General features: G+C 38.9%; 1 long non-coding RNA gene across 4 annotated transcripts; it reads right to left on the bottom strand.

Annotated features, from left to right (window-relative positions):
- Nucleotides 1-321: 321 nt before the first annotated feature.
- Nucleotides 322-18,936, bottom strand: LOC125720696 (uncharacterized). 4 transcript variants are annotated; one of them, XR_007385542.1, is made up of 4 exons: nucleotides 9,768-10,333; nucleotides 3,356-6,207; nucleotides 2,700-2,865; nucleotides 322-1,898 (listed from the first exon to the last, which is right to left on the bottom strand). It is a non-coding gene; the product is annotated as an uncharacterized LOC125720696 (long non-coding RNA). The 4 variants fall into 4 exon arrangements; XR_007385543.1 differs by lacking the exon at nucleotides 9,768-10,333 and adding an exon at nucleotides 18,858-18,936 and having other exon boundaries at nucleotides 2,700-6,207; XR_007385540.1 differs by having other exon boundaries at nucleotides 2,700-6,207.
- Between the last annotated feature and the right edge of the window lie 1,719 nt (nucleotides 18,937-20,655).

Raw genomic sequence — 20,655 nt, forward strand, 5'->3', positions numbered from 1 at the left:
CTTTGCTTCTGAAATATCTGTTTGAGTTATTAACAGTGATTCTGTCAATTGTGACAATATAACACATGTCGTATTTTCCCCAAAAGATTGATTTACTTTTTTTTTATTTTTAGAAACTTGGGGTGCATTTCCCCATACCTCCTTCATACTATGTCATTTGTATGTTCTACCATAAGTTGTCTCTTAATGCTCCAACATGTTTTCCCGAATGTCCTTAGTTAAGTATACCTTATGCAAGAAATACTTTCTTAAGGTTGGTCTGAACCACCCTTTGCTGTCACTGTCACAAGATATAGCTGGAAGAAGGACATAGCAGCAAGATTTGGGGCAAAACCTAATGGGGCTTTATTGGGGAGCAGGAGCAAAACAAAAGGATCATGAGAGATTAAAACCAAGGACTGGAAAACATAAAGGAAACAGGTAACAGGCAGGAGCAGCATTCACAAACAAGCCAAGGATGGCATCAGTGACTGGTCTGGGGAGCACAAGACTGGGAGACACTTTATAACACCACTGATGAGGGAGCAGACAAGAGTAGGGCTGCACGATATTGTGAAGAAAATCACATTGCATTATTTATTCTTTCTGCGATATATATATTGCGATATTAGGATTTAAAAAAATCTAATTAGTTCAATAGCTCTATTGGTATAATTCTAGAAAGATTGAGCTGATTTTGTCCAAATATAACGGTAATGACAACTTAATCAGTACTAAACAGAGCATGAGCATTAAACTAAGGAAAGTTGTTAGCACTGAGATCAAGAATGTTAGTGATTGACAAACTTTTGTAGATTGTTTAAGAATAAAAACACTAAAAGCGTTGTCCACACTGCTTAATTTAATTTGCGTTACTTGACATTGCACGTTCTGCAATGTGACTATTGCACATGTACATTGCGATGACGATGCCGAAACGATATATCACGCAGCCCCAGACAAGAGGCAGCTGGAGTGAATCACACAAGGGCTGAAATGAGAGGCAAGACAAATAATTAATTGGTGTGATTCGTTAGAGCCACACTAGGGAGAGAGAACGGAAGGGACCGAAGCGGGGTGTGACAGTATCATTACTGCTGTCAAATCATACTGGTAATTTAAAATAACATCATTAAGGGTACAGTTTCCTAACCAAACATAACTAAAAAAAATAACTGATCAACAGGATAAAATGATTGGCCTCAGTAACACACAGATTCACAATAAAAGATAAGGAACATGCTGTTGATTATGTACTGTATGTATTTATCAATTGAGAATGAGGGTGGGGGGGGGGGGGGTTCTGCTGATATTAGGGCGGACACCTTCCCCCTCTTTCCGATGCCCCTGGAATGTGCCAAAGTCACAGTATATCAGAACTTTAGTTCATGAGGTTAAGAGTTGTTACTGCAGGTTCATTTACATATTTGTAATTTACATATTTGGGGAAAGACATAAAAGCAAGATTCAGTGATTTACACCACCAATTTACCTGGCCACGGCTTCAACTACTGTATTTGTAACTATAATAGTACATGATTGTAACACAAAAATACTGCAGTGTTTTAATACTGTAATGTTATTAACAGCACAAAGACCAAATGCATCACCAAGATTTTTGTATTGAAAAATAAGGTTGTTTATGAAAATACCTTATACCGTATATACAGTAGGCAGGTAGGCAAAAGCCTGATCTCAACCAAGCTGCGATATGACAATCGTTTGTGCATAGCTTGCAATGTCAATATTAATAGCACACATTACAAGTCTCCTTCAAATGCAGTCTAGAATTGCATCCCTTTTCTGCACCTTCCCAGCCCAACCTATCCCAAGATTCATAGCATGGAGGTAAAGTGGGAGTGTCCCAGGCCAGGCGATAGGAGTGGTGCTGCGTGACACAAGGGCATGGGCGGGAACAGCTGGTGACGTAAATAAGAAATTATTCTTAGGCCAGACCATCCCATTTCCCAACATTTATAATTCAACCTTCGAAGAACGCAGCCTGCAAAGGCTACACCTTCATAGACCGTGTCCTTCCAAAATAATAAATTTGTTTTGACTAACAGTGTAACACTGAATAATTCTTTTTTTCAAAGCTGTTAATGTCTTCACATTATTGGCAGAAGTGACAAAACTGCTTGCATCTCCTCATCTCAACATTTTCCTCAGTTACATCCACCATGCCCCTCTGTGTCCCTGAATAATAAAATGTGATGTTGAACATTTACATGGACTCTTTTGGGATGTTTTACCTCTGTCAGATTAAAAACTAAGGTGTAAAACTCACTTATGTCGAGTCATCACTCAATCAAACTCGGTGAAGTCCCTAATGAGCATATGAGTTCATATGTAATGTCTTCTTTTTTTTACCAGTTTTCCAGTTTTAGGTTCCTAATGATACTGCCACTTTACTTGCTGGAATCAGTATTAATCCTTACTAGAAACCTACAAGAAAATGAAAACCAGCAAAAGCATCTAACTTTGATAATTGTAGGGCTTATTATGGTTAGGCTCAACTGAAAAAGATATAAATATTGAGAGTGGTATGTGTATTGCCTTCCAACTATAACATACTGTAATTTTATATAAGAATTTAAAAATGTTCAGGGATATGATGAACAAAAGTTGTATAATTATAAACACAAATGAATAGCAATATAATTACAGGTGAAATTAATGTAAATAAAAAGTGATATAAAGACACAAAATATAAACCATACCTCCAGTATTCCAGTGTTCTGGCTGCTTTCACCTGATGTTCAATGCTGAACACATAACTGGCAAAGAGCACAGCCAAGGCAGTGGCGAAGTCAGGCACCGGAGTTGAATGTGCAACATACCCCTCAAATGACAACATCCATTCTGATGCACTCAGGATGCTGTCTCCTGCAGAATAAGTGAAACATTAAGCTAGTAACAACACTACGACCTTATCTGCACATTGCATCTGCTATCCCGTTTCAGGCATATTTTTGAACATTTATTATTTTTAGTGGAGCTGCTACAGAAATAAACTAATTTGCTTTGCCAATGCTGGAAATTTATCTTCACTGTTATACGTATAATCTAGCATGATTAGCCATGGGCTGATGAGGAGAGACAACTGCTTCTCTGCATCAGCAGGAGTAATAATCAACTGTGAAAAGTATAGGAAAAAAAGTAATAGAGATTAAAATACACAAGAAATGACCCCATGTAACCAGTATATAACTTTTGTTTTTGTTTGTATGGTTAAATAATATTACTACCAATAATAATAGTAATTTAATCTGTTTTCCACTGGGCTTTCTTTTCTCCAAATATGGTCCTGTCATATGGCCTACAATCAATGAATTGAAATACCTAAAAATACAACAGAATGGCTTTGGGCACTTACATTAGCAAGGAGGAAAAGGGCATCCTCTGCCTCTGAAGTGTGACAGTACAAGCACTACTGCTAGACCACTGGTGAGATCTCTGTCCTTTTTCAAAGCTTCCTTCATAACAGCTCTCGCTGCCTTCCTCCACTTTGTCAACTGAACTCTAAAGAATTGTAGGATCCTCTTCCACATTTTATTCAAGTCTTCAATTTGTCTGGTGTAGTCAAAGTAAAAATATCCAAGGAAAAGAGAAACGATTTGCATTCACATCTTCTCACTGTTTCATATATGTTACTGTCATTAACTCTGTGATGATGCACCAGTAGCACGGATTCAGAGGAAGCCAGCATATACAATCGTTGACAGAACATTGAATTTGTTCGCTGTTGTGCCACTCACATATATCACTTTCAGGGCTAATTGTTTCATTATTTAATGTAACAAACTCTCTCTGTTTCTATTAGGTTGGGGATGTTGAGAAAGGCCTACTGGCATCTATAGTAGTCTGTTATAATATGTACTCCATCTATTTATATTTATATATTTTTAGCCCGGTCTCCGATGCCTAGTCGGTCACTTGTGTCTGGACCGACTGTAGCTGTGTCCCCGCCTGCCGTGGCTACAGTTTTGTCCTCCCCTCCGCCACAGTCCCCTTCGGCTCCCTCCTCACCATCTCCACCAGCTCCTTTACCTGTCCCCTCACCAGCCTCGACATCCCCTTCAGCCCCTGTTCCAGCCTCGCGGTCACCTGCTGCTCCAGCGCCCCCCACCTTATGCCCGCTGAGGGTCCCTCCAGCTCCCCTTGCCCTTTGGTTTCTGGCCCCCTGTGTTCACTCCCCAACCTACTTCACCCTCATTTCCCTCTAGTTTCTATGTGCCCCCATTGTTTCCTTCGTGTCTCTCTGTGTCTTTGTTCCCTGCCGGTCCCAATGTTCTCCCTTTGTTTCCTTCCTGTCCCTCTGTGTCTTTGTTCCCTGCCGGTCCCTATGTGCCCCCTGTGTTTCCTTCCTGTCTCTCTGTGTCTTTGTTCCCTGCCGGTCCCTATGTGCCCCCTGTGTTTCCTTCCTGTCCCTCTGTGTCTTTGTTCCCTGCCGGTCCCTATGTGCCCCCTGTGTTCCCTTCCTGTCCTCTGAGTCTTTGTTCCCTGCCGGTCCCTTTGTGCCTCCTATGGGTGTCCGCCCTGGTGTGGGCCCTCCATAGTCCCCTTTAGTATTCCCCAGTCCTGTGTTTCCATCTTTGGTGACTTTGTGTTTGTCTGTGTTCCCCGTGGTTTGTAGCTTATTATTTGCGTTGTCCTCCTTGTGCCAGTTCTGTGCGTCAGTGCTGTTTCCTGTGCACCATTGATGCTGTTGCTTTTGTCTCCCCATGTGCTGTTGTGTCCTTCGCACTGCACCTTTGGAGGGGGGTCCTGTAATGCCCCGATTGTCCACTCCTTCCGTGTGCCACACCCTCTCATTAACCCCGTGTGGATTCCCCGTGTTTACCAGCTGTTTCTGATGCTTGTCATTAGTCCAATGTATTTAGTCCGCATTTCCATTTGTTTCCCCGGTCCTGTCATTGTATTGTCAGTCTGCATTTTGTTTGCTTTCCCTGAAATTAAACCCCGGTGCAGCATACGTAAAAGAAAACTTGTAGGCAAGGGAGCTCACTGATAAAAATAAAAGTACAGAAGTTGTATGAATAAAACTAGATGCTAAAAACTCAAATAGCCTAATTGTCGGGGTTTGTTATAGAGCATCTAATGTAGCTGCAGAGGAAGGCAGAATGTTATATGACGATATCAGGATTATGAGTAATAAAAATGATGTGGTGGTTATGGGTGATTTTAATTCACCTGGGATACAGTGGGACACAGTCTCTGGCTCCTCTGTAAATGAACTTGAGATGGTGGAATTAGTACAGGATTGTTTTTTTACTCAGTTTGTTAATACCCCTACCAGGGAAGAAGCCCTTCTTGATCTTGTTTTCTCTAATAACCAGGATAGGATTGGAAAATTTTAGAACCATTGAACAGTAGTGGTAGTTAATTTTACTGTCCGAAGATCAATGTTCTAAACAAAAGTATACAATGTTAGGAAGGCTAACTTTAATGGTATGAGACTGAAACTAGAAATTGTAAATTTGATGGAGTTAAATGGCAAATCGATTGAAGAGGCATGGGAATTTTTTAAAAGCATATTGTTGCAAGTGCAAGAGGACTTCATACCTGTTTCCAGCAAAACTGAATCTAGGAACCTACAATCAAGGTGGTTTACTAAGGAAATTAAGAATAAAATCATGAGCAAAAGGGCTCTCTTCCACAAATGGAAATTAACTAATGATTTAAGTCTACAGGTTGAGTTAAAAAACATTAGACTCTCTAAGAGGAATGTAGAAAGAAAAATTGCATTGGAGGCTAAGGATGACAATAAAACATTCATCCAATATTTTAACTCCAAAAGCTCTAAAAGCTGAAATCACTCATTTGCAGGATAGTAAGGGCCTTATAATTGAAAATGAAATTGATATAGTAAATGAGTTTAATTATTATTTTACACAGGTGTTCATAGTAGAGAGCATGAGTAACTAACCACCATGCAATGCCAGGAGGACAGCCATACCACCAGCCTGGAGAATTTCACCCCAGATACCACAGATCCCTGCAGCCTTCCCCACCTCCAGCTGATTCACCACCCGAGCAATCTCAGTGAGATTAGGAGCTTCATAGCTGATCAGAGGATCAGCTTTGAGAACCGTGGACCCAGAGATCTCCAATATCCTACCTGAAGGGTCAGCTTTAAACAACTGCTCAAAGTTGCCGGCCCAGTGGGTCACAACTGCAGTGTCATCCGTAAGGACCGTTCCGTCACCCGCCCTGACTGCAGACCTCCTGGGAACAGATTCAGATGTGCGTAATGCTTCGATTCCTCTGTAAACAGGAAGTGGGTCACTAGACTACAGATGGTGTGTCACCTGCTCACAGATTTGTCTAACAAACTCCTCCTTATCTGCCCTCAGAGCCGTTACAGCCGTCCTCCTCAGTTCCTGCTACAGACTGGAGTTGCCACCAAGTCGTGCCCTGAGACTCCTCTCTATAATATCCAGGGTGCCTTGCGAGATGAAACACCTCCTTCTGGGAACCCTGGCAACAGCTTCATCTTACAAAATGTACTCTTGAAAAAAGTTTTTAAAGTTTAATTACTTGTCCCTCATCACACCTTTATAGAAGATCATCTTTTGCAAGAATATTAAGTTTGGTAACATGTACATGTTAATTATGCATTATGAATGCTTTATGAAGCTGTCATTTATAATGCAGTATAGATACCTTCATAATGCAGTACAAAGCATCCTTAATTCTAATACCAACCATTATAATGCATTATGAAGGCATGCATAGTGCATTATCGATGAGAGCTTCGTTGGAGCTTATAAAGTATTATAATCAACACTGTAATGCTTTCAGACTTTCAATATAAGATGCTGTAATACTTTATTAATTCTTATACACTATAGATGACAGCTTTCAGCAAAGTGTTACCAGAAGTTCTTGCTGCGTTCTATACAAAAGATGGGCTGTACTACTACTGTGCACCTCCTGGAAGTTCTCAATAAATTTCTGAATTACAATGGCTGCATTTGAAGATCAAACATGGAGAGATTTTCCATAAAATACCTGTCATTCACTCCTTAATTTACATTATTATTCATGTGGCATAATTATGTTTCAAAGTTATGAGTTGATTCACTGTTTTTGGAACTCGCCATAATTGTAGTAACAGTGGGATCCCTAAAAATAGCATTGTAATAAATGGGTGATTCCATGTCAAATCATCACACTTTCGCACCTCATCGTCATGGATTTTAACAAAACTTGGCATGCTGATTTAGTTACCTGAATAACTCATGAAACTGAAACTGGGCGTGTCTGAGATCAATATTAAGGGAGATTTGAGCGAACAAAGTTTTAAGTTTTTTTTTTTTTTTTGGGGGGGGGGGGGGGGGGGGCTGACTTTGAATGGCTATATTTACCTTAATGTAAGCTGCACAGAAGTGCTCCTCATATTGTTTTAAAGCTATTGTCCAGCTCTATAGATTTCATTAATAATATGCCATACCCATATGAATAATTTTTCCAATAACAAAAAAACCTATATTTCAAAATGTATCTATTTTTTTATTAAAGCTACAGCATAATGTCATGAACATCTCCAAAAAATTTGGTCTTTGGTTTGTAAGGTGTTGCTGAGGTATCTTGACGTAAAGGTAGCGTCACATGGTTTCATATCACTAATGGGCCTTTTTAATGGCAGCCAAACTGACATGAAATAGTATAGCAAGCACAGGTGTAAGTAATAAATAAAAGGTTACAAATATGCTACAATTAAATTTAATGGAAGCTTCATTAATGTCATTGCAGACACCTGTACTTGCCATACTATGGAAAAGGCCCAAATGGCTAATAAATGCCCCGCATTCATCAGAGGTGAGGGATGTGTGCAAATCTTAGGAAATCACTTTACTTTGCAAGCATCTAAGGCTATGTCGTGGCTGCACATGATGATAATTGGTGGCTAGGATGCACACATGTAACCCAGGCAGAGACTTGAACTGGGGTCCCAGAGGTATGAGGCAACAGTGCTAACCACTGTTCACTGCACCACTGTAACACCCCTACAAAGAGCCACAACGGGTATACAGGTTTGAGATACGATTTTTTTAATAAGATTCGCGTATATATGCATTTAAGACAAAAACAAAACTTCAAGTACTTACAAAAAAATAAAGAAAGACAGATTCGGGGGGTGGGGGGGCATCTCAGTTTTAAAGCACTCGGACGCATAACAGCACAAAGGTGACTAATATTACAACAATGTTCAGTTCTGTAATGATAGTCTTCACCCTCACCACTTCTTCCTTGAGTAAAGATCATTTGGCTCTGCAGTCGTCTGCCCTTCACTCTGCACTTCAATACTGTAACTGCTGACCGAGCAGCGCAAAATGTCCTCACCACTCCGAACTCAGCTGGCGATAATATGTAAAATATTAAAAAAATTATGGAGACCTGGGAAGGAATGGTGACAATTTACTACAAAAGGTATATGAAAGAATTGCGATCCCCAATAAACACTGAAGCGTACATCCAATCTCAGGCACTGAAGAAAACTCCAGAAAGCATTTCGTTTGACCAGAGACGTAATCTCGTCGTAGAGAATGATGCAGTTAAGACACCACAGAAGCGCGTGACAGACCACCCTCATTCACATATAGCTAAAGAAATATCCATCCATCCATTCATTTTCCAAACCGCTTATCCTACTGGGTCTCGGGTAAAGAAATATCTAAATGAATAATAATAATAAATATTTTATGTTTATGAAAGTATTATCATAATTATGTTAACACACGAAAATGTGAAGGCGTCTGTCATTCTGAGAAGAGCTGCAGTCACGTGGCCAAGGAGCCGCATGTGGCCCGCGAGGGGCTGTAACGATATGTGCAGCTGCTACTCCCAACCACTAGATGGCCAGTGTGTGCGTTATAGTTACATGTTAAGTGCTATAGACATAACGAGGATCAATAAAAGAAAGAGCGCCATGTTGCAAGGTTTGCTTTAGATTGCTGTACAATAAATAATTTAGCAACGTTCACCAAGTTCGGATGGTTATATTGAGTAGTAACATTACAGGGGCAACACTCCTTTTCCCCATTTTTTTATTTGCAACTGAATATGCTCATGCAATGCTGAAAAATTTGTAGACATATGGCTACAACCGTCATTTTTGTATGCTAAACCAGCACCTTCAAAAACTAAACAGGAGTGCTACTGGTAACACCCTACCTGTGAAATCGGTGCGATGGGATTTTAAGAAAAGTAGTACCAAAAGTAGTAGGTCTAGCAGGACATAATCTGCTACCCCACAATAAAATCTAAGGGTTACAAGATTTCGGTGAATTTTCACGTGCTTCCTGAAGGCAGGAATCCATCCATTTTCCAAACCGCTTATCCTGCTGGGTCGCGGGGGGTCCGGAGCCTATCCCAGAAGCAATGGGCACGAGGCAGGGAACAACCCAGGATGGGGAGCCAGCCCATCGCAGGGCACACTCAAACACCATTTACTCTCACATGCATGCATGCATACCTACGGGCAATTTAGCAACTCCAATTAGCCTCAGCATGTTTTTGGACTGTGGGGGGAAACTGGAGTACCCGAGGTATATACGACAACAAGGGGAGAACATGCAAACTCCACACACATGTGACCCAGGCGGAGACTCGAACCCGGAGGTGTGAGGCAACAGTGCTAACAACTGCACCACCATGCCGCCCCAGGCAGGAACTCAAATTGTCCTAAATTCACAAACTTTACAAATGTAAGGGATTTTGGTCAACTGACTACCGTTTGCTAGCTGAGTGACAATTAGCATGTAACAGTCAAAGACACTTACCAACTTGGCCATATGGTGCCCTGGCTCCGTTCTGCTTGTCCTTGACGACAGCAAACAGTAACATCTAAAGTACCCAGGTCCCAGTCTCAAAGAGTTCACTCTTAAAATAGTATTTTTCTTAAAATATTAACGTATGCAGTAAAATCATTAGTATAATTCATATAAATAATGTGACGGAGGTACGTTTCCCAAACTTATAGTTGCTGATTACCTTAGCGACTTACACAGTTGGACCCTTGCAACTGAATCTAAGTCACTAACGGGAGCTTTTTGGAAATATGCCCCAGTTCAGCAATAAAATGTGAACATATTTTGCGAAGTATTCCATTTAGCAAACAGAAGCATGGCAGCGGCAATAACGAAACTAAAAAAAGACGGTGAACCCGGAAACACGCGACCAACTGGCACAGATCGGGATACATACAGGTAAATACACCTACATACACAGAAGAGAAGACACAGCAAAAGTATTTTGTACACCAAAAACAATCAGGGGCACATGGTTCGCGAGCATGCCGGGATATTTTAATAGCGTCACCGGCGCTAGGAGATTATTATACAAACAAAAACCCCTTGAAGTGCAAAGCATGTGATGTGTACATTTGCCTTCAACCAGACAAAAACTGTTTTGATGCTTGGCATCCTGATTAAGACTGAAAATTTATTGTTCTAATATTCATTTATTGTTTTGTATTTTTACAGTAATATAATACGATTAAACTTTTTATTCATCAGTGTTTAATTCGTTGCATGTTATAAACTGTAAAAAGGTTATTATTGTCTCTTCTTTTCTTGCCTTTCCAAAGTGATGGGCGTGGGGGCCAGTGACTGACATTCCAGACTGATGGACATTGGCAGTATGCAAACTATTACAGGTGTGGTGACACCTATCTCATCAATATTAATTGTGTAGGTCACTGACTTAACATAGTGTCACTCCAAAGTTCGAACATTTTAGTAATCAAACCACATAAAATTTCAGAATATCTCATTCACTAATCCTTATGTCTATAAGCTCCGGAGCTCAAAGTCTTGGCTAGAAACGTTTGTCATTTTTTTTTTTTTTTTTTACAATTTCTTAGCACTTCTGAAAATAGGTTTTTGAAAAGTGTATGTTTGAAGTTGATTTTAACAAAAAAATTTGAATGATGACATTCTAGGTGGTCTTAGGTTATTGGTGCTGAGTTTGTGCTGAATAAAACCATTTGTAGCACTTTGGGATAAATGTTTTTCAGATAGGTGAAATATTTAAAAATGTCAAGGCATGTCAGACTACCTTGAAAGTGGGTTCTCACCCACTTTCTCACCCTCAGACTCCAGAGGGTTAAACTGCAGCAGCACAGACTAAATCACTCACAGAGCAGCTTCCAGAACATATGGACTTGCGGGACGATCGGAAAGTTTGAATGAGTTGTGTTTGGTTAAACCCAGGAGCAGTAACATACCACCAGTACATTGAATGAGGATGGCTCCACACAATACGAGACTTTTGCGTCTTTCGTGTTGCCATCTGTGAAATACAAGCTGCTATACAATACACACATAATGGGCTCTGCTGTTTAAAAATCAGCTAACATGAGGTTAGATAGTTAATGTACAAGCAGTTGTGAGCGTCCTAGATGATGATGTGAGGCTTGTAAGGAACATTGAAGTTGTCTTGAACATGTACGGCAGCCTCCATTTATTTAAAGTGATTCACCATACTAAAGGCAATGTAAGCATTTGCAGTAAATTCAGAAACGTCTTGTGTTCATTGCATCTCACATGGTCCTCTATCTGTGTTGCCATCACTTCCAAAACAGTACTCCTCCCATAGCAACACACACGCACTGACATCATCGTTCTACCCTTTTGGCACCAAGTGAGTGTGAATGCGAGACGATTTTTTGTGCAGCCAATTTGAGCTCCAGCTGAGCAGCAGTACCAGTTCAAGCAAGGACTAAGTCTGCAAGGGATAGTAATGCATTGAGATACAATGATTTTCTACAGTAACAACTCCATTATTGTGATTTTGTTTCATCTAGAAGGTTTTCAGCAAAATATACAGTGTTTTACTAAGAAAACATGTACAGTAAATAACTGCATGATCATGGTAACTTACTGTAGATTTTACAGTGATAAACGTTTAAATGCCGGCTGGAACACAGTTTAATACTGCACCACCCAATAATATAGGCTTAACTACCAATACTGTAATAACTTCCAATCATGTAATAATTTGTCCATTCTTAATGTAATAAAAGTCCATTATGTTATAACTTACCAATAATATAACAAGATTTCTAAATCGAAAATGTAATAACATTATATACAAAAAGTTATTACATTATTGGCTGGTGCCCTTCTAGTTCACCTGTTAGGTATTAATGCAATACCTAATACCAATGTATTAAAAATAATTATGTTATTAGCAGTCATTACGTTTTTGGCTGCTACAAAGGTTTATTTGCGGGTTACAGAGCAGTTATTTGTAACAGTCACAGTAGCAGTCATTCGCAAACCATAAACATACCTGAGATTAAACCTAAGATCTCATTACATGTTAAGCATTGTCTTTGTGTCAGAGAGTTCCTTCTTAAACACATAAGAAAAGAATGAAGATACTCAGGATTCATGATTCAAGTGTTTCTTGTTTTCACTGCACTGATACACGCCTAATGCCTGTTATTTATTTATTTATCTATCTCCTATGAGTTGTTTTTGTACTGGGTGTGGTTGAAACAGTAAGCATTCCAATGTGTAGCATTGGCCATCTAACAAATATCAAACAAATTTAGTATAAATAAACCTTTATTCCATAGTACTATTTAAAAATTGAAAAACCTTACCTCTGATTTCTTGTATATGACCTGACACCAATAGCAGAGTTAGAAATCGTAACGTGAATAGGGCGGCACAAAATCAGGTGGACCATTCCCACAGCAATTCACTTGGCCACAAAATACTGCGGTCAAGCTATCCTCGCTTCGCCGAAACACGATCAAATCATCCGCGCTTAAAATGTGAGGTGCACGCATAGACATGACATTACGGTATCAGCCGTACATTACGGTTTAGGAAAACAACAGACTCCAAGCGATCGCGCATAGGAAAAGGGTGAGTACTCGTATGTACAAAGTACAGGATATACTTAATGCAATTAATGTCTTACTTTCCCGTAATGTATGAGCAAGTCATATGGCATCTGAAAGGCACCGTTCAAGGCTATTTCCTAAACAAATCTGGTCAGATTTAATATCCATGGTTTTACAGTACATGCGTTGGCATATATGAGCCAAGTTTGACAACTCATTTCTCAGGATTATCAGAATGCTACAGTAAAAGTTGACCAAATTTGGTGGTGATATAATGTAGTCCCTTGCCTTTCATGTGGTACCAGATATGTTTGTACTTTAGGGGATAATCCTGAGAAATGAGTTGTCCAACCTGGCTCATAACATAAAATTATATGGATTTCAAAGTGCATTCTTTTAAGTGGTATATTAAATCTGACCAGATTTGTTTAGGAAATAGCCTTGAACGTTGTCTTTCAGATGCCATATGACTTGTTCATACATTACGGGAAAGTAAGATATTAATTGTATTTAAGTACACTGCTCAAAAAAATTACAAGAACACTTTGAAAACACATCAGATATCAATGGGGAAAAAAATCATGCTGGATATCTATACTGATGTAGACTAATGTGTTAGGAACAAAAGGATGCCACATCGTTTGATGGAAATGAAACTATCAACCTACAGAGGGCTGAATTCAAAGACACCCCAAAAATCAAAGTGAAAAATTATGCGGCAGGCTAGTCCATTTTGCCAGAATTTCATTACAGTAACTCAGAATCATACTCAGTAGTTTGTATGGCCCCCACGTGGTTGTATGCATGCCTAACAATGTCGGGGCATGGTCCTAATGAGACCACGGATGGTGTCCTGGGGGATCTCCTCTCAGATCTGGACCAAGGTATCACTGAGCTTCTGGACAGTCTGAGGTGCAACCTGGTGGCATCGGATGGACGAAACATAATGTCCCAGAGGTGCTCTATTGGATTTAGGTAAGGTAAGGCGAGCGTGGGGGGCAGTCAATGTTATCAATTACTTTATCCTCCAGGAACTGCCTACATTCTCTTGCCACATGAGGCCGGGCATTGTCGTGCACCAGGAGGAACCCAGGACCCACTGCACCAGCATAGGATCTGACAATGGGTTCAAGGATTTCATCCTGATACCTTAATGGCAGTCAAGGTGCCGTGGTCTAGCCTGTAAAGGTCTGTGCGTCCCTCCATGGATATGCCTCCCCTGACCATCACTGACCCACCACCAAACCGGTCATGCTGAACAATGCTGAATAACGTCCATGGCTTCTCCAGACCCGTTCACATCTGTCGCATGTGCTCAGGGTGAACCTGCTCTCATCTGTGAAAAGCACAGGGTGCCAGTGGCAGATCTACAAATTCTGGTATTATATGGCAAATGCCAATCGAGCTCCATGGTGCTGCGCAGTGAGCACAGGGCCCACTAGAGGACGTTGGGCCCTCAAGCCACCCTCATGAAGTCTGTCTCTGACCAAACAATCAGAAACGTTCACACCAGTGGCCTGCTGGAGGTCATTTTGTAGGGCTCCAGCAGTGTTCATCCATTGTTGCCCCTCTAGTTCACCTGTTGATAATCTCATTAACACCAAAGCAGCTGAAACTGATTAACAACCCCCTCCGCTACTTAACTGACCAGATCAATATCCCGGAAGTTTAATAGACTTGATGCTATACTCTGATTAAAAAGTGTTCCTTATTTTTTTTGAGCAGCGTATATCCTGTACTTTGTACATACGCGTACTCACCCATTTCCTATGCGCGATCGCTTGGAGTCTGTCGTTTTCTTAAACCGTAATGTACGGCTGATACCGTAATGTCATGTCTATGCGTGCATATAACATTTTAAGCGCGGATGATTGGACCGTGTTTCGGCGAAGCGCGGATAGTTTAACCGCAGTCGACAAAATCACACTACAGACTCAACTAATTCATTTTTAATCCGTTTTAACGCATAGCATTACTAAGAAGAAATCATCTAAGGTAGAGAAAAATATATTTGCCTCTCCACAGCACATTTCCTCCGATTGATCTAACCAGACACACACATACCTGTCAGACAGAACCGTCTACTGTACTCACTCGCTCCCAGTGAACGCCGAATGAATGGGTCTAAGTTATCTACTACTACCGGGTGGGCTCAGAAACCAGCGCTAGGGAAGCTACTTTTAAACGGCAGCTTTTCAAGCTACAAGCTACTTATTAAAAGTTGCCAAGCTACAGCCAAGTTACTGTTATTATACAATAGTTAACTACACTACAATCTCAGAGAAAAATAGCTATCTATATATAAGCGATTTCATCCGGCAATTTAATATTTAATATTTGTGTTGTAGGTTTTAAGACTTTTAAGACAAATTAATTATGAAAAGTGAAACACGATGTTGAAAAAAAAATCTATATTTTTAACAATGTAATCACAATAAGGTTTCAAAAACGTGTCTGTATTTGGTGTAAACCAAGAGTACTTCTTAATTGCTGTATGAAAATTAGAAGGGTTACAACTAAAAAAGGAAAAGATTTTGATTATCTGTCCAAGAACCAAAGTGCGCCTAATATGAATTTTAACGAAAGTGTCTAAATATTGTTTGCCGCGAAGTATTTTTCAACCATTTAACAACCATCGCTAGAGTATTCAAGCAAAAATCCAGTTAGAAACACCTGGTGGCTGAAAACACCCGTCGTTGTAAAGAGAGAAAAATAATACATGTTGTTACTGAAGTATTAGTCAGATGGACTTTAAACAAACAACGATTTACGACCGCGATCTGTCGGCCTTCTATTTAATATGTAAAGATTATCATATGTTTAATATACAATAGGCCATTTAACTGAAATTATAAAATCTATCTTTAAGTCATATTTTTGCTGTTTTTAATCTTTTTATCACCATTTTATTAGTTCATCGTTACACAGACGGATACGAATGTATACTGTGCTGTGAGCGCTGCTATCAGTATCCTGGGCACGAGACGAATGAATGTGAGTCTCGCGGGGATGCTGGAGTCGCCGGCAGTCGGGGCGGAAACAGTTCACCCGGGGGAGCAGTCATGAGTGGCATAGATCGTAAATTGACGATGGCCTGTATTTTTTTTTTTTTTTAAACGATATAGCGTTTTACTGTACATCGTTATCTGTAAAAAGAAGTCGCTGGAAAATCTACATTTGCGCTACTGATAAGCTACTGAAAAAAGCAGTTTTAGTAAGCTACTCCCCAACACTGTCAGTAACATCCGAGTGCACTCATGCTGCACGCGAACACTGAATGTAAAACCGTTTCAGAAGTTATTTAACACCGTTTATAATAAATTCATACTCTAGAGAGCGCTCTAGTTCAACCCAAGGAAGGCTATTGCTTAAATTGAAACAGGAGTGATGATTAGCTGCTTACGTACCAGAATGGATGATTTCAGATGGGAGAGGTTTACTTTTAAAGGTCAAGGTAAATTTAAATGATAATTGTGTAAGGACTAAAAAACATTAAAGCAAGATGTAAAGTTTCTAGATACAATCGTCACTGCACCAAAGCACACTCTCTGACTAAAATTCCTACAAATAACTGACACTTTGAAATTAAATAGGGTTTCTGTGTTCACTGGCATGCAGATTTTTTAATCAATAAACAGAACCCGGAGAGATCCAACCCAAAGAAATATCACTTTTTTATAACAAAGAACAACACTGTGATCCTTCTTTCTTAAATAAACAGAAGACAAACATTTTGAAGTAGCACAATGAGCAACAAAAGGTTTATTCAAAAAAGATACAACATGTGTGTGCATTTAGATTTGTAGAAACACAATCAGAAAAATCTGAAAAATATAAGTCATGCTTAAAAATATGATGACTGGCAACTTCATGATATATAAGACACTAAACATAAAATACTGAAAATTCTGTTAAAGGGTGACATTTACTTATCACATTCACTGCTTAAAAACAGCTATTAGTAATAACTGTATTATTCATATTTTCTCTACAGCTGCACAGAAACAGGTTTGGTCAGTGGAAGACCATCTTTCTGTAAACTTGAACTGTGTGTAGCAACTTTGGGTGTGAGCTGAAAACGCTGTTTTATAAAGCTTCAGCAAATGATAATGATAAACTGGTTTTTCGAGAAGTACCATTTAGTTAAAGATGAAATGGGTTGTAACCATAGAAACACATGTCATTGTGGATTGCTGAGTTGTGTGTTCTACCAGTTACTTCACTCACTCTACGGAGACTGTTAGAAAGTTATTAGTGGTGTGCAAACTGGACTTGTAACCCAAAGACTCTTTGAACTCTGGGACGGTTTTTTTTTTCTTTCAGAAAGGTATTTATTCTCAATTGCAATAGTTAACATCTAGCTTTGTGAATGTCTAATAAGCTATTGTATTCGGAAGCAGCTAGAACCATTAAAGTTACACAGTTATTCTAATTTTAAAAAATGATGCTTATGTTTGAGGAAGAATAAATGATGTCCATGCATCATTTATTTATTTATTTATTAGACCATCCAGATCGATTACCATGAACACAAAACTTATACCTCACTTATTAGGTTCTCCATTTTGTCCTCTTTCAACTGTTTTTGGAGTTAGTCATCATGATACAAAGTTATGTAGCACCATTTATTCACAGCAAAACAAAGCAAACTTAAAAAACAAATGATTACAAATTACTTCTGAAATTGTTGCATTAAGCTCACAACACTTCAGTAAATAGGCAAATCCTAAATTTTTAGAGTTTTAATCTCCAGTAACTTAGTCCCTGGGCTGCCAGGTAAGTATTGCAAAATTTATAAAACAAAATACATGGCCTTATTGACAGTTATGCAAAGCTGCATGTCAACATCTTTTATAGGTATCAGGGTGTATGACTTTTCTTTGATCATTTTGATCATTGTCTGAAAAGACCGGAATACTGTTCAAAAGGGATGGGAAACTGGTTTGACAAAATATATCATGCCACAGCACGCCATTACTAACTTTATAACCTTTGTGTATCTGAAAGGTCAGTCTACTGTTTTTCAAAACTAAACTGTAAGGCTGTAGACTACTGATGGATTTTATTTGTTTGTTTGATTATTTATTTTGCTAGTCTACATATATACCGCATAGAACGGACATATATTTTTTCTTATATATTCCAGTACTAATGATTTAAAAACATCATTCATATCAAGTGTTTTATGTTCACTGCATGATATATGGAATGAAATGTGTTTTTTTTTCACAGCTTGTAACTGCACAGTGCCGTACAATAAACAACAGTTCAGATAACACGCCCTCTATTGACGCCACACCTATAGTGGTGCATTTACGGGTCTTTATTGAAAGAATATGTGTTGCGTAAGTCTGTTAGCTATCGTCGATATTTAGGAATGTATTTTAGAGTGCAGCCAAATGACGTAGAAAAGAATAATGGATTCATATAGGACAATAAACAATTATGTGACCTGAAGAAGTGACATCTCACACTAACATGCTTGATATACTCTGTAGAAAACGAAAGCAAGAAACAAAATACATTTTATTGCAGAGTTAGAAAAAAATAATATTACACTCATTAATGTAACCTTAAATGTTCAATTTGTAATTTCATTGCTATGCCTACGGGAAATTAACTCACTTGTACGACAAAAACGTGATGCCTTTTGTGTAGTTTAATAGAAAACGAATATCGAAATCACTTTAAACCTTTTCCCCGCTAAATGTTAATTTTTAGATTTAATTGAATGAACGAAGTATGGAAGGAATGTATCTTTTTGTTTCCATCATCTGTCTTCTATACTGATTATCCATTACGTGCCGGCAATGAGCCTGGGATATGTGGCGGGGCACACGATCATGCATTATGAAGTGCAGAACCACCGATTCATCTAAACACCTATTTTTGGACTGCTGGAGGAAACTGCGTTACACAGCCCGAAGAGAGCACATGCAAGGTTCATATACACACGCGCATACACACATAAACACACAATGCTTTAAAGACCTTAAATCAAAATATGCGGTCCTACCTTACTTTCGCAACAACGTAACTAACTGTATAGATCAAGCATTAAGTCCTTTGGTTTTCACAGCACTTGGATCACCGAACAAGCAAATTAACAGACACATGACCTATGGATATGCTTAGTAAGCAGACAGGTATGCGTTTCTTTTTAGCTTATGCAATAGCGACTTTCGACATCGTTATTGTCATTGCAGTGATGTTTACAGTGGTAAGTAGTAGTAGTGGCAGTAGTGTGTGCAGACAGTATAATTTCACAATTCAAAATAACATGTAGTTTTATTTCAAAAAGTGGTCACATTATGTTCGTAAGTGCTTGTGCGTTAGAAAAAAAAACAAAACTCGCTTAATATGGTTGTGAAAGGTACATGTACATATAACAGGACTTGATACACATTCCGCTGGTGCACATTGGTTTACTGCCCTCACAACAAAACTGTACTGACCTTTTGGGCGAGGGGTATGAAAGTCGGAAAAATGTGTCGTTGGATCCCCCCATCTATCGCCATGGTTGTTACAGATATTTCTGATATAAATTATAACAGTATGAGGCGGCAGGTTCCGAATAGCTGTAGTTTCATCCGTCCTCACCATTTAATGTTTTTATGGTGGCGGTAAAACCCCCCAACATGTTTTATTTTGTCCCAAATAACACAGTCGGCGGAAGTCAAACTTAAAATTATTGACCACAACTTGATGAATATCACTAACATAAATTTTATAGAAAAACGATTAATTGCGTTCCAATGGCTTAACTGACATTCAAAGGTACATAGAGATTATATGTTTTTTCCCTTTTTACGATCACGTCACACAGCACAGTCAAACTCTCCCGAAGAATCATTGAATTCAACTTGTCTGACCGGCCTAAAATAACGCAATCATTTTACTGCTTTAAACGATCAGACGCGCCCAAACAAAACAGCACCGAAAGCACAAAGTGCTCAGATGCTGGTTAAAACGCTGGAGTATTTGAGAACTCATTGAAAATATAATATAGGACGAGAACCAAGAAGATTTAATTGTGCATCATTATGGAAAATCTAAAGGAGAAAGGGTGAGTCAGTTGTTTTGATTTAAATGTATTTACCGATTAGTTTACATGTACTTATTCATTTATATATCGCTTGCTTGATTTATTTATTTGATTGTTTGCCTGTTTGATGAAACGTTCAGATGTTTTAACTTCCCAACTTCATGCAAAAAACGTGTATACAAAAGTTACAGTAGGCCTATATACCAGATAGAAACATGTTATTGTTTCAACGTTGAATTATAGTTAAATGCGTTCAATTATGGGTCAGTGTTAAATTATCAACGTTGAAACTGAATTGATTTTGGGTCAGATTTTCAATATTGAAAACTTGATGATGGCAAAACCTTGATTCAATGTTGATATAAAGTGAAAGATTGAAGATCAACATTGTTTCATCCTTTTTTGCTGATATGGAATCAATGTCAGTTCAACATATGTGTGCTCTCTGGGTATACTGATCATTTCAAAATAGAGGGTGAGTATAAAACAGTGCTAAGAAGTAAGGAATAGTTAAATCATATGTTTAAATACATTGGTTTTACTGGTTGTAATGTTAATACATGGTCTTGATGATCTAAGGAGATAGTTATTGGTCTTTGTTGGAACAAATGATCAGTGTAAGAGATTAAAATTTCTGGGGGAAAAAGTGATGATATTTTTATAATTTCATTTAAGTGGACATGTCTGTATATTGATATTCATAAAAACTGTTTCCCAAATGCTGCCTCGTGCCCATTGATTCCGGGATAGGCTCCGGACCCCCCGCGAC

Source organism: Brienomyrus brachyistius, chromosome 25, assembly GCF_023856365.1.
Source record: "Brienomyrus brachyistius isolate T26 chromosome 25, BBRACH_0.4, whole genome shotgun sequence".
NCBI lineage: Eukaryota > Metazoa > Chordata > Actinopteri > Osteoglossiformes > Mormyridae > Brienomyrus > Brienomyrus brachyistius.